Consider the following 15,316-nt stretch of genomic DNA (forward strand, 5'->3'; position numbering starts at 1 on the left):
CCATCCCTCTCATTTTCTCCCTTTTCCCTCTCATTTTCACCCCCCATCCCTCTCATTTTCTCCCTTATCCCTAACATTTTCACCCCCCATCCCTCTCATTTTCTCCCCCCATCCCTCATTTTCTCCCACCAATCCCTCTTTTTCTCCCCCCATCCCTCTCATTTTCTTCCTCCGTCTATTTCCCCCCCCCATCTATTTTCTCCCCCCCCATCTCATTTCCCCCCACCTCCATCTCATTTATCCCCGTGTAGCCCCCTTGTCTAGGGTGACCAAGTGTGATGCTATTACCAGACCACAGACCGCGATCACCTCAAGGCATCTTCCTTGTGTCCCTGACACTATAGTAAAATGGGTAAGCATCCCTATCTAAGAAGCCTTCCCTGCAGCAGTCATCCGCTTCACGTGATTGGGACCTATCTGGGACCTATGGGGATTCTCTGGCCTAGTCTGAGTGCCACTGACACTCAGACCCTCCCTTCCCCTTGTCTGCACTGGCTCCAACTAACAGTCCCCTTAACTGTCAGAATCCCAACTGTCAGAATCTCTCAGCCCTATTGGTTGCCTGGCAACATGTGGACTGCAGCCACTGAGGCTGTTGGAACTTGCAGTTCTCTTGCTGCTATACTCCTATAGAAAGGTAAGGGGACAAACAGGGGTCCAGGGGGACCCAGGCTATACCCGCATCTTATTTTCTCCCTCCTCCAATCTCATTTTACCACCCCGCCCATATCTCATTTCTTCCCCCATCTCATTTCTTACTCCATCTAATTTTTCCCCCTCCCATCTCATTTTCTCTCCCAACCATATCTCATATCCCTGTCTACATCTCATTGTCTCCCCTCCATATCTAATTTTCTTACCCCCCCCCCTCATCCCCCATCAGGGCCATCTTAGTGAACCGCAGAGTGATCCCGCTTCGCGCTCTATCCAATCCTTCCGCGAAGACGTCCGCCTCTGAGGGGGCTCCCGCTGAAGTGTGTCCTTTTTAAGTGTCTCTTAGGATTGCCTGTGGTCTGGTCCCAGACCGCAGGCCGCGGATCGCTGTGTGGCTCTATCAATGATACAGCAGCACTAACAGCACACTAAAGGGAGTGTCCTTAACTGAAAGGGCCTTCCCTATACATGCGCTGGTACCTACTATGAGTCGGGGATTAGCTAAGGCCTACACTACAGGGTAAAGCTGACCTAGTCCCAGGGCTACTGGCACCTGGGACACTACCTCTCTCCTCTGCGTCCTGCTCACGAATGAAGCGTGGTCCCAACTGCGCCAAATGTATCTATTGCTGGCTCCCTCCACACGCCCCTATGTAGGGTGACCAGATTTTGAAAATGAAAAACCGGGACACACAAAAAAATTATTAATACAACACCTAACATTACGGAAAATGAAAATTATAATGATATTTATCTAAAAGTGTCACCATTGATGCTGTATTATTCATTCTACCTCTTCCAATTCTCTTTCTACCTTCTCCCCCATCAGAGCCGCCAACAGAAATCATGCCCCCCCCCCAAAGAAAATGTAATGGCCCAACCAAAAAATCTACTCGCCACCTAGCCCCACACCTAGCCCCACCCCTTAAAGAAATTGAATAAATTCCAAGGTAGAACAAATAACAGGATTCGTTTTGTACATAACAGTTTTATTGTATTACACTTATACTGTACTACAATGTGTGCGTGTGTGTGTGATGACCTCACTAATCGGGGGAAAAAAAGCCAGATGTGAATGACTTTCTGAACCCATTAACCAGTGTCTGGATGCCCCCTCTTCACAATATCTAAAGCAGCAATCCCGCCTGGGATCTTACCTGATCCGCAGTCCCACAAGGTACTATACTGGAGGGGAGGTGTTCCCTACCTGTCTTCCGAGGTCTCCCGTGTGAAACTTGAGAGTCAGATCTGGAAGAAAGCATTATAGGTTATTTTGGTGTAGGTATACGGCAGTTAAGATAAGATAAAACAGAAAGAGAGAGAGTGGGTGAGGGTGACAGGGAGAGCGGGAGAGAGAGAGGGGGAGAGAGAGAGAGAGAGAGGGGGAAAGAGAGAGAGAGGGGGGTGAGAGAGAGAGAGAGAGAGGGGGAGAGAGAGAGGGGGGAGAGAGAGAGGGGGGGAGAGAGAGAGGGGGGAGAGAGAGGGGGGAGAGAGGGAGGAGGAGAGAGGGAGGGGGGAGAGAGAGAGGGAGGGGGAGAGAGATGGGGGGAGAGAGAGGGGGAGGAGGGAGAGAGGTGGGGAGGAGAGAGAGTGGGGGGGAGAGAGAGAGAGTGGGGAGAGAGAGTGGGGGGGGGAGAGAGAGTGGGGGGAGAGAGAGTAGGGGGGAGAGAGAGAGTGGGGGGGAGAGAGAGTGGGGGGAGAGAGAGTGGGGGGAGAGAGAGAGTGGGGGGGAGAGAGAGAGTGGGGGGAGAGAGAGAGAGTGGGGGGGAGAGAGAGAGAGTGGGGGCGGAGAGAGAGAGAGAGAGAGAGGGGGAGAGAGAGAGAGAGTGGGGGAGAGAGAGAGAGAGAGAGTGGGGGGAGAGAGAGAGTGGGGGGTAGAGAGAGAGTGGGGGGGAGAGAGCGAGAGTGGGAGAGAGAGAGTGGGGCAGAGAGAGAGTGGGGGAGAGAGAGAGAGTGGGGGAGAGAGAGAATGTGGGAGAGAGAGAGTGGGGGAGGGAGAGAGAGAGAGTGGGGGAGGGAGAGAGAGAGAGTGGGAGAGAGAGAGAGTGGGGGAGAGAGAGAGAGAGTGGGGGAGAGAGAGAGTGGGGGAGAGAGAGAGTGGGAGAGAGAGAGAGTGGGGGAGGGAGAGAGAGAGAGTGGGGGGGAGAGAGAGAGTGGGGGAGAGAGAGAGAGTGGGGGAGAGAGAGAGTGGGGGAGAGAGAGAGGGGGAAGAGAGAGGGAAGGGGGAGAGAGGGAAGGGGGAGAGAGGGAAGGGGGAGAGAGGGGGGAAGGAGAGGGAGGGTCTGTGTGTGTATCGGTGGCTGTGTGTGTGTATCGGTGGCTGTGTGTGTATCCGTGGCTGTGTGTGTGTATCAGTGGCTGTGTGTGTGTATCAGTGGCTGTGTATCAGTGGCTATGTGTGTGTGTGTGTGTATCAGTGGCTGTGTGTGTGTGTGATACACACACAGCCACTGATACACACACACAGCCAGTGATACACACACACACACACACACACACAGCCACTGATACACACACACAGCCACCGATACACACACACAGCCGATGATACACACACACAGCCACCGATACACACACACAGCCACCGTTACACACACACAGCCACCGATACACACACACAGCCACCGGTACACACACACACACAGCCACCGATACACACACAGCCACCGATACACACACACAGCCACCGATACACACACACACAGCCACCGATACACACACTCACAGCCACCGATACACACACACACAGCCACCGATACACACACAGTCACCGATACACACACACAGCCACCAATACACACACACACACTCTCCCCAATACAAACACACACTCTCCCCAATACACACACAAAGTGGACTACAGTCAGAGTCAGCGACGGATGTGAGTGACTGGAAGGGGGGGCGGGGGAGAGAGGAAAGGCCGACGATCCGAGCAGGCGGCTCCCCGCCTCCCCACGCACCCATCTCCCGCACCAATATTCCACAATGGCGGCGTCCTGCTGCGGAGCTTCGGTGAACCAGTCGCCTGCCTACGGCCCTATCGCGGTGCTCCTTGCTTCCCGGCAGGCCCGCCCGCAACCCCGCCAGTACCCGCGCGCCTTGGCAGCCGTCCCCCTCGAGAACCAGGAGGTAAAGGGGGACCTGGCTACATATGAATGAGTACTTAAAAATGCAGTTCCCACGTAAAAATACTTATGTTAAATGTGAGCTCCTTGCAATATCCTTTAAAGCAAAATATATCCTGGTTTTTACTTTGGTTTCTTAGCTGAGTAGCCAGGTCCCCTCTGGTTCCCCGGTCTCCCAGGTCCCCTCTGGTTCCTCGATCTCCCGTGCCCCTTTCTTACCTCCGCTGCTGCAGGGGGATGTTGCAGGGGAGGGCGACAGGCTCGCCGGCGGCTCCCTTCGCAGGACGCCGCCATATTGGAGTGCGCGCGCATCGCGAAGGTACGCGCCTTCGCGAAGACGGTCGTGGCGGCCATTGTTGAGTCGCGCATGCTCAGTGTGATTGGCGCATGAGGCGGCAATACAGCAGAGGTTCATCAGAGACTACAACATCCAGCAGCCCCTGGGGCTGCTACCCACATGACGCCAGGGAGCTTATGGCGTGGCTGGATCTTGCGGTTGTTTACCGTGCGCGCCGTCAGGAAGCGGGCCAGTGACGTCACGGAGCTGGTTCGCCCTCATTGGGCGAACCACTCACGTGACCGGCCCTGCGCTGCGGCAAGCGCGCAAATTTTAAAATTGCCTAAGACCTACGCTTCCGCGCGCTTACGGCAGCATAGGCGAGCCCCTACTACAGCCGCTCTAATTGCGGCTGTAGGGGCTCAGTGCTGAGCGGGAGCGCGCCTCAGCGCGCTTCCGCCAGCAAGCGGTAAGCATGTCCGAGGCCTTAGACATGTCACCTCTCACTGGTTTTCTGTGAGTCTCACTGATTTGGAGTCTGTCTCACTGAGTTTTATCATCTCATAGACTTCATTGGAGTCTCCCTGACAAAATCAGCACTTTTTATAAAAATTCCATTTTTGGGGGTCCAGAAATCGCTGTGATTTCAGCTCTTCTCGGTTATATCTCCAGTACCGGAGCTACTTTTATTTAATGTCATTTCACTTTGGGTCGTGTGAAGGCAGTTAAAAAAAAAAAAAAAAAAAAACATATTATTCTTTCAGTAATGAACGCTGAGCAAGAAAATGCGATCTCTCCATTTCTGATTAATAATATTCAGGAACCGCAGATTAATAACACAACAAATCAATCAGAATAGCCGTCATTTAACCCCTTCCGTGCCCCGAGGCCTGCCTTGCTGTCCCCCTCTGGCCCTGCAGATGTTATTGTAGCAAGGCCTCGCGTGACAGTAATTCAATCATATGCACAAGCCAGGGACTGCATAAACATGACAAGCAATGATTGCACCACAGTACCGTCACTACAGGCCCATGTGAGGCCTAGCCAGGCCCAAAGACGCCCCCTTGGCTGCCACGACAGCTGTTTTCTGGCCTCCTACCTCAGTTACTTGTTATGTACCGAATTGCATCATTTTTCTGGATGTGTCTCTCGCCCACAACCCCCGAGACCAGGTCTCAGGTGTGTGAAACGTTCCCTTTAGTACCTCATGCCAATTATAATAATAACAAGGGTGTTCGCCTCGCAGGGGGAAACAGATTGACGTGACAACTGTTTTTCTTTTTTTCCTCTGGTTTATTCTGGGAGGGGTGTGCCGTGCCAGCCCTAAGGTGCCTCGCTCAGTCCCCGAGGCCTCTGCCTCTCTCACGTTCGTCCTCACTTATTTGCCCGGGAGCCATAGCACAAAATAACAAACCATAAATGATGTGTTGTTGACTGATTGAAAATCTTTGTACGGTTAAACCGTGAAAATGCCCGGACTTGTTTACAGGGGGGCTCAACTCCAGTCCTCAAGACCCCCAACAGGTTAGGGTTAACAGGATATCCCAGCTTCAGCACATGTGGCTCAATCAGTGGCTCTTGCATAGTTACATAGTTACATATAGTTACATAGTAGATGAGATTGAAAAAAGACGTACGTCCATCAAGTTCAACCTATGCTAAATTTAGACAACTGATACTTTGGGCCTCATGCAGAGAGCAGCGCTATTTACAATCTCGCCATTTTCCGGAGAAAATTGCGCTAAAAACAGCTGAAAATGGCGAGGTAGGGAAAAAGCGCCATTTTTTTTTCTATTTGAAAATCTCGCCGCGCGGCTGGCGAGAACCTACATCTCGCCAGTCTGAAAAATATCCAAATGCAGAAAGGCGCGCTCGCCATCTAGCGGCTGTTTTTGGCGCGATTTTCTCCAATTTTCTCCGCCAACTAAAGTTGGCAAGAAGCAGGAGCTCACCGGCTATAGGGGAAGAAAAAAAAAATGCGCGATTTTTTTTTTTTCCCGTTCAGCTGCGCGCATCTCCTCATTTACAATTCTCCACATGCAGTAATGCTAAAAATAGCGGATTTCGCCCATTTCTGCATATGGAGAATAAAACTCTCCATTAAAGCTACTTTTTCTAAAACTCTCCAATTATTTCTACCGCTGCTCTCTGCATAGGCCCCTTTATCCTATATCTGTACTTACTTATTGATCCAGACATTTAGGGGCTCATGCAGAGAGCATAGATAAGGAAATAGCGCCATCTTCTGGCGAAAAAACTAGCCAGAAATCCTTAAACTCGGGAGAAAATGGCGCGATTTTTAAAAGTGCTCTGAAAATTTTTCAGAGCTGTAAAACTCGCCAAACTCGTGGCGAGAACCTGAAACTCGCCATGCTAATATAGCGTGGTATTCCAGAAGCTCCGAATCGCTGGAACACGCCAATATACCATTAGTATGGCGAGTTTCAAATAGCCAGGAAAAGTTGGCAATTTGCAGTTTTTTGCCGAAATGAGACTAGGGGCCTATGTAGAGAGCAGCGATTTTAAAAATTGGCGAGGGTAATAAAAAGGAGCTTTTTTGGAGAGTTTTATTCTCCATATGCAGAAATGTGCGAAATTTGCAATTTATAGCATGAATGCGTGTGGCGAGGTTAAAATGGAGAGATGCGCGCTGCTGAAATGTGTAAAAAAAAATCGCGCATTTTTTTTTTTCCTATGGCCGGCGAGCTCCAGCTTCTTGCCAACTTTTGTTGGCGGAGCTAATTGTAGAAAATCGCGCCAAGAGCCGCTAGATGGCGTTCGCGCCTTTCTGAATTCGGATATTTTTAAAACTGGCGAGATGTAGGTTCTCGCCAGCCGCGCGGCGAGATTTACAAATAGAAAAAAAAAATGGCGCTTTTTCGTAACTCGCCATTTTCTGCTGTTTTCTAAGCAAATTTCGCCAAAAAATGGCGATATTTACTATAGCGCTGCTCTCTGCATAGGCCCCTTAGATTGTAAACTCTTCGGGGCAGGGATTTCCTTTCCTATTGTCTGATTTTGCTGTAATTATTGTATTATTATAATTTCCTGGACTGTATTCTTTGTGAAGCGCTGAGTACACCTTTGGCGCTATATAAATAAAGACATACAATACAATCCAGAGGAAGGCAAGCAAAAAATCAACAATTAAGGGGGAAAATAAATTCCTTCCTGACTCCAAGAATTGGCAATCGTGGCTCAATCCTCCTGGCTCTGATTGAGCCACCTGTGCTGAAGCAGGAAAGGATTGAGCCATCTGTGCTGAAGCAGGTAGTGATTTAGCCCCCTGTGCTGAAGCAGGGACTGATTGAGCCACCTGTGCTGAAGCAGGGACAGATTGAGACACCTGTGCTGAAGCAGGGACTGATTGAACCATCTGTGCTAAAGCTAGGATATCCTGAAAACCTGGCCTGTTGGGGGAGGGGGGCTTGAGGTCGAGAATTGAGCACCCCTAATCTATTAAACAAGGCGGGGCATTTTCATGGTTTAACCTCTACAAAGATTTTCCCTCAGTAAAGTCAGGTCTGCAGAAAGACAAAAACAAAAGGATTTAGGGGCCTATGCAGAGAGCAGCGGTGTAAATAATTGGCGAGGGTAATAAAATGTACCTGAAATGGCGAGTTTTTTTCTCCATATGTAGAAAGGTGAGAAATCTGCAATTTTGTGTCATGAATGCGTGTTGAAAAGGGAGAGATGCGCGCTGCTAAAATGTGATAGAAAAAATTTGCCGTTTTTTTTTTTCCCCTATGGTCGCCGAGCTCCAGCTTCTTGCCAACTTTAGTTGGCGGAGCTAATTGTCGAATTTCGCGCCATTTTATTGGCGCGAACAGCCGCTAAATGGCGATCGGCCCTTTCTGAATAGGGACCTTTTAAAAACTGTCGAGATTGACGTTCTCGCCAGCCGCGCGGCGAGATTTAAAAAAAAAAAAATGGAGCTTTTTTCAAAACTCGCCATTACCTTCCTTTCTAAAGGCATATTTCGCCAAAAAATGCCGCTAATCCCGTTACCGCTGCTCTCTGCATAGGCGGGGCCTATGCAGAGAGCAGCGCTAGAATAAATTGGAGAGTTGAAGAAAAAGTAGTTTTAATGGAGAGTTTTTTTCTCCATATGCAGAAAGGGCATAAAACTGCATTTAGAATCCTGTCTGCATATGGAGAGTTTCAACCGGCGATATGAGCGCTGTTGAAACTTGTGGAAAAAAAATCGCGGTTTTTTTTTTTTCTCCCCCACCGGCCGCCGAGCTCCAGCTTCTTGCTGGCGAAGCAAAATGTTGAAAATCGCGCCATTTTTTTGGCGCGAACAGCCACTAGATGGCGTTCGCGCCTCTCTGAATACGGCCGTTTTCAACACTGGAGAGATTTAGGTTCTCTCCAGCCGCGCGGCGAAATTTGTAAAGAAAAAAAAAATGGCGCTTTTTAATAAACTCTCCATTACCTGCCTTTTTCAAGCTATACTTCGCCCAAAAATGCCGCTTTACCTGCTAGCGCTGCTCTCTGCATGAGGCCCTTAGTGATTTCTGATGCAAATAAATGGTCTTAGTTTTAAAATGGAAAGGTGCAGACTTTTACCCATGCAGACTGAGGGACGCTGATACTAAAAAAGCAGTGAGTGTTGGCATGGCGTCACGCTCGCCTCTAGCAGGAGAGATCTCTGTCCTGCAGGCAGAGGCGACGGGGAGGCGTGTAGGTGGGCGTGGCGGTGACGTCACAGCTGGGTCACCCTCATTGGGCGAACCACTCATGTGACCCGTCCACCGCGCGGCAAAAACAACGCCTCGGCGCGCACTATGAACATGCGCATTGGCCTCCATTGGTTTGCATTTTATGCGAGCGACGTCGCAATCACTATGGACACAGCCTTAGGGGCCTATGCAGAGAGCAGCGCTTTTAAAAATTGGCGAGGGTAATAAAAAGTAGCTTTAATGGAGAGTTTTATTCTCCATATGCAGAAATGTGCAAAATCTGCAATTTAAAACATGAATGCGTGTTGCGAGGTTAAAATGGAGAGATGCGCGCTGCTGAAATGTGAGAGAAATAAATTGTGCTTTTTTTTTTTTTTCCAAGAGCTCCAGCTTCTTGCCAACTTTTGTTGGCAGAGCTAATTGTAGAAAATCGCGCCATGTTATTGGCGCGAACAGCCGCTAGATGGCGATCGCGCCTTTCTGAATTCGGATATTTTTAAAACTGGCGAGATGTAGGTTCTCGTCAGCCGCGCGGCGAAATTTACAAATAGAAAAAAAAAATGGCGCGTTTTTCGCCATTTTCTGCTGTTTTCAACGCAAAATTCCCCCCAAAATGGCGATATTTACTATAGCGCTGCTCCCTGCATAGGCCCCTTAGTGTAGTGTCAGACACAATGTGGAAATCTGAATGTCTTGGGCTTAAACTGACACAATGACGCTGTGCACTGAAGCGTTCTCGTGTGTATGTTTCATATAGCGTCAATACAGTGTATTACACTCATTATCATTTCTTTTTAATATTAGGATTTGCTTATACAGCACCGGAGCCTTTAAATCAGGGGTGGGCAACTCCAGTCCTCAAGGGCCACCAACAGGTCAGGTTTTCAGGCTATCCCTGCTTCAGCATAGCTGGCTAAATCAGTGGCTTAGGGCCTCATGCAGAGAGCAGCGCAATTTACAATCTCGCCATTTTCCGGAGAAAATCGCGCAAAAAACAGCTGAAAATGACGAGGTAGGAAAAACGCGCCATTTTTTTTTTCTATTTGAAAATCTCGCCGCGCGGCTGGCGAGAAACTACATCTCGCCAGTCTGAAAAATATCCGAATTCAGAAAGGCGCGCTCGCCATCTAGCGGCTGTTTTTGGCGCGATTTTCTTCAATTTTCTCCGCCAACTAAAGTTGGCAAGAAGCAGGAGCTCGCCGGCTATAGGGGGAAAAAAAAAAATGCGCGATTTTTTTTTTCCCTTTCAGCTGCGCGCATCTCCTCATTTACAATTCTCCACATGCAGTAATGCTAAAAATAGCGGATTTCGCCCATTTCTGCATATGGAGAATAAAACTCTCCATTAAACCTACTTTTTATTCCCCTCTCCAATTTTAAAAAGCGCTGCTCTCTGCATAGGCCCCTTAGTCGGCAGCTCTTGAGGACTGGAGTTGGCCGCCCCTGACCTAAATAAATAGAAACAGAAAGTAATGGGTAACATTTATTTTACTTGGGGCCTCATGCAGAGAGCAGCGCTTTTTAAAATTGGAGAGGGGAGTAAAAGGTTGGTTTAATTGAGAGTTTTATTCTCCATATGCAGAAATGGACGAAATCAGCTATTTATACCATTACTGCATGTGGAGAATTTTAAATAAGGAGATGCGCGCTGCTGAAAGGGAAAAAAAAAACGCGCAGTTTGTTTTCTTTTCCCCTATAGCCGGCAACCTCCTGCTTCTTGCCAACTTTAGTTGGCGGAGAAAATTGTATAATTTCTCTCCATGTTATTGGCGCGAACGGCCACTAGATGGCGATCGCGCCTTTGTGAATAGGGACATTTTTACAACAGGGGAAAATTAGGTTCTCGCCGGTCGCGCGGCGAGAATAACAAATAAAAAAAAAAATTGGCGCTTTTTTTAAAACTCGCCAGTACCTGCCTTTCTAAAGGCATTTATCTCCAAAAAAATGCCGCTATTCACCTTACCGCTGCTCTTTGCATAGGCCCCTTAGTGTCCTCAGACCCTTCGTAGTCATTGAAATAACATAAATGCAGGAACGCACCGGCGACGCCATGAAAGTGACTATAAACCCGTCTGCTGCCAGAGGGGCTGCAACGCATTGCACAGCAATGTAATAACATGCAGAGCAGTGCGGCCTTGGTTCCTCAGGCAGTGAAGGGGTTAATGGTGACCTTTGCCATTTATCGCAGCTGACCCCTAACGCCATAACCTGGTGCTCTTTAACCACTGCACAATCTCACCAATACGCCACGTTAACACACTAATACACCTTTAAGACCCACCTTAAGACACACTTGCTTGAAGAAGCATATGAGTAGCTCCTTGACTAATAATATACACGATACATAAAGCTTGGCCCCCTGCAGACGCACTTGTCAGAACGCCCTCCTACTGTCTCTGTACATTCTCCCCACCAATTAGATTGTAAGCTCCTCAGAGCAGGGACTCCTCTTCCTAAAAGTTACTTTTACGTCTGAAGCCCTTATTCCCATGACCTGTTATTTATATTATTTGTTATTTATATGATTGTCACGTGTATTACTGCTGTGAAGCACTATGTACATTAATGGCGCTATATAAATAAAGACATACAATACATACATGCTGGCCCCCTCTGGCCATGACACCTCTATAGAGGGCTCTGGTTATATTCTGGCACTGGGTGTCGGTCTAATAACCTTTTTGTTCATTATAGTATAGTTCATTACTTTTCATGATGTTACATTTACTGTTACCACTGGTTATGTCTTTGTGTGTGATTGTCACCCCAGTAACCATCTCTCCCGTTTGTTGAGAGCTTATTACTGTACCATGATGGATACTGTATATTCCACATGTATGTATGTATCTGCTTTTGGAATTACATGATGGCTCTCTGGCTGGCCTCCAATTACCTTGTATAGCCACTATTCTACATGCTGGCCCCCTCTGGTCCTGACACCTGTATAAACAGCTTGGGTTATGTTCTGTGGGTGGATGTCGCTCTAACAACCTCTTCTGTTCATTACAATATAGTTTATTATTTTGTATCCTGCTACATTGTCACGCTATCATTGTCAAGTCCAGTGGTTTCCTGCTTAGCAACCATCTATGATCGCTGTGATCGCTCTGCACGCCTTTCATCAATGCTTACCCCCCCCGCCTCTATACTTCACTGACAGCACGCTCACTGTGGCTTTTTGACATTGATCTATTCGATGAACCAGCACGTCTCAGTGGCAGCTCATCTCGCCGGCGTGTCCAGGTATCCGGCTACTTCCTCCAATCCCGACAATAATCTGACCGGTTCCAACTGCATCTGGACTTTGTTGCAATTTCACCTGACTTTCTAGTGTTTATATTGGAAGTTTGTTGACATCCCATTCTCCACTGGGATTATTGTGTTCCCGTGAGCATTATGGCCGTCGGACATTTTTATTTATCCCAGTTCTCTCGGATACATTTTGTTACGATTTGCTTTTGCCACTTTTACATATCAGTTTACAGCTCAGGTTTGGTGTGTCTGTTTTCTATGCATTTTCCATTCACGCGAAGGTGTTTTAACAGTTATCTGTAAGGTTTGAGAAGGGTGAAATACTGATGTCATCGGTATGACATCATCCTTCCTTTGCATATTTCACTTGGTGGGTGTGGCTAGCTGGGTATTTAAGGTCTCACTGTGTTGTGTGTAGTTGATCTTGAAAAAGGCCCCATTGGGAATCCGAAACGTAGAGCCCTATAAACACACATTTATTGTACCTGCTTTTTTTTGTACCTTCCTACATAGTATTGTTTATTACGTTAGCAGAAGCACCCACTCCAATCTATTGTATTATTACTGCTATTGTGTGCCCTGATTCTTTTAATTGATTAATTTATTTTCTATTGGTGACCCCACCACAAATTGCTATTTAGGGTGGGATTGGTGTGTTAACCATTTAACTGCAGAGGTGATTGCATTTCATATGCAGAATTTGCAGTGACGTTATTGAATGCAGGGATTTGTGCAGGATGCAGAAGATTTGGGAGTCACCGTTACAATATCTTAGCAAAATAAGGACCGTATTTTCAGCGCCGGCTGATATTAAAACTAAGCAGCCAATGTGGACCTGACTTACTACAATCTAGGTTCCTAAGACTTGGTGCCCCAGCAATTGCCAAACCAATTGCTTCCATCCTCAACTCTATCCTGTCTGCAGGCCATATCCCTAAGACCTGGAAAGCTGCCAGAGTTGTCCCAATCTTCAAAAGTGGGGACAAAAACACTGTCTCAAACTACAGACCAATCTCCCTTCTCCCAATCCTATCCAAAGTCATGGAAAAATGTGTCCACTCCCAATTAAGCGATTACTATAACAAGACAAATTTCCCTAGCCAATTCCAATCTGGCTTTCGCCCCAAACACTCTACCGTAACTACCCTGCTAAAAGTTTGCAATGAAATCCAGTGTGGAATGGAACGGAGTCAACTCACTGGTGCAGTATTCCTAGATTTTGCAAAGGCTTTTGATACTGTTGATCATTCTATCCTGCTCAAAAAACTCCAGAGCTCTGGAATAGGGAAGCACTCTTTAAACTGGTTTCAGTCCTACCTATCAGGTAGATCCCAACATGTGTCCATCTCTGGCTCTAACTCTAACCCCCTGGCTATCACCTGTGGCGTCCCGCATGGCTCAGTTCTGGGGCCCCTACTCTTCAGTGTTCATTAATGATCTTCCCACAGCTTGTAAGGAAGCCTCAATACACATGTATGCAGATGACACAATCCTATATGCAGACAGCCATAGCCTCTCTGACCTTCAACACATACTTCAGTCTGACTTTTTCAGACTCAAAAACTGGATTTCCCAAAACAAACTGTTTTTAAACACTGACAAGACTGTAACAATGGTGTTTGGGACCAAGACTAAATTTTTAAAGCTTCCAGCGACTGAGCTCCAGATTAGAACCAACACTAACAGCACCCTAACTCCTGTTACTAGTTTTAAATACCTGGGCATATGGTTTGACTCCCACTTAACATTCGGGATGCACATTAATACCCTGACAACCAAGACCTTTGCCAAACTAGGGGTACTTTACAGGAACAAATCCTCCCTAAGTCTCCAGGTCAGAAAACGTATCGCACAGCAGATGCTAATGCCAATTATTGATTATGGAGACATAGTATATGGCTCGGCACCTCAAACCCACCTTAGCAAACTTGACACCCTCTACAACTCAATTTGTCGTTTTCTTCTCCAATGCAACTACAACACACATCACTGCGAAATGCTCAAAGAACTAGATTGGTCATCACTCGAGTCTAGGCGCAAAGTTCACCTTTCCTGTCTTGCCTTCAAATTCTTTATGGGCAAGCTACCCAGCTACCTGAACAAGCTCCTCACCCCTACCACATGCAGCACCTATCACCTGAGATCTGACTCCAAAAGACTGTTCATGGTCCCAAGGCTCAACAAAGTATCCGGCCGCTCCTCCTTCTCTTACCGTGCACCCCAAAACTGGAACAACCTTCCAGAGACTCTCACAGGCACCACCAGTCTAAATTCCTTCAAATCTAAGGCTGTCACACATTTTAATCTGGTCTGTAACTGTTTCACAAGCCCATAATACAAATTATCTTTAACTGTGCATGCAATGTCTTGTATATAATGTATACCCTGCTCATTATGTAACTGTATTTGTAAACATGTATTTGTCTTAACTCTGTGCCCAGGACATACTTGAAAACGAGAGGTAACTCTCAATGTATTACTTCCTGGTAAAATATTTTATAAATAAAATAATATACTGCACGTGGATTTTTGAGGACACTCGCCAAATTGGGATTACACTGCCGTCTTGTGGTCAGTTGACATTGTTACAGCTCAATATAAAATCTCGTTTTTAGAACTTTTTTTCATGCGACAGACCATTGAAATTTATGTTAATAAATTATTTTTTTGCTGCCATAGCATTATAAAACTCAATCTAGCCTGCCAGGGTCCCCTCCCTCTGGCTCACCCCCACCATAAATAATTCACCATCCCAAAAACACACTCAGGGCTGCTTGAAGTACAGCTGATAAGTACAGAATTGCAAAACTTTGGAATTTCGTACAGGAAATATCTTTAATAATAATAATAACCTTACTTATATAGCGCTTTCCTCCCAATGGCACTCGACGTGCTTCACACTTACAGAAAGGGAAATAGAAGAGAACATTTAAGGTTATAAAAGAGGGCAAACACAAAGAAAGCTACAATACAGGAGGGGGCGGGACTGTAGCTATTAAATGCCAAACCGGGTGTGGTTCATTAATGAAATGCCTGGGTAAACAGGTAGGTTTGGAGCCTATATTTATAATTCCCAGAGACGGGGCCTCATGAACTGTACGAGGCCGATTATTCCACAGAGCGGGAGCAGCGCGGCTAAAAAGCTCGGGTCCCAAAGGAAGTCAGGGGGATTCTGGGAACCGTATGGGGTCCTTCACCTGCAGATGGAAGTGAGAGATTGGGTGTGTAGGTCACTAGAAGCTCTCTCGGAAAGCCGGGACCCTGAGCACGTGGTGCCAAGCCAATCGTTAAAATAAATTCGCCATTTTACCGGCAGCCAGTGCAGA

Source organism: Ascaphus truei, chromosome 7 (assembly GCF_040206685.1).
Source record: "Ascaphus truei isolate aAscTru1 chromosome 7, aAscTru1.hap1, whole genome shotgun sequence".
Taxonomy (NCBI): domain Eukaryota; kingdom Metazoa; phylum Chordata; class Amphibia; order Anura; family Ascaphidae; genus Ascaphus; species Ascaphus truei.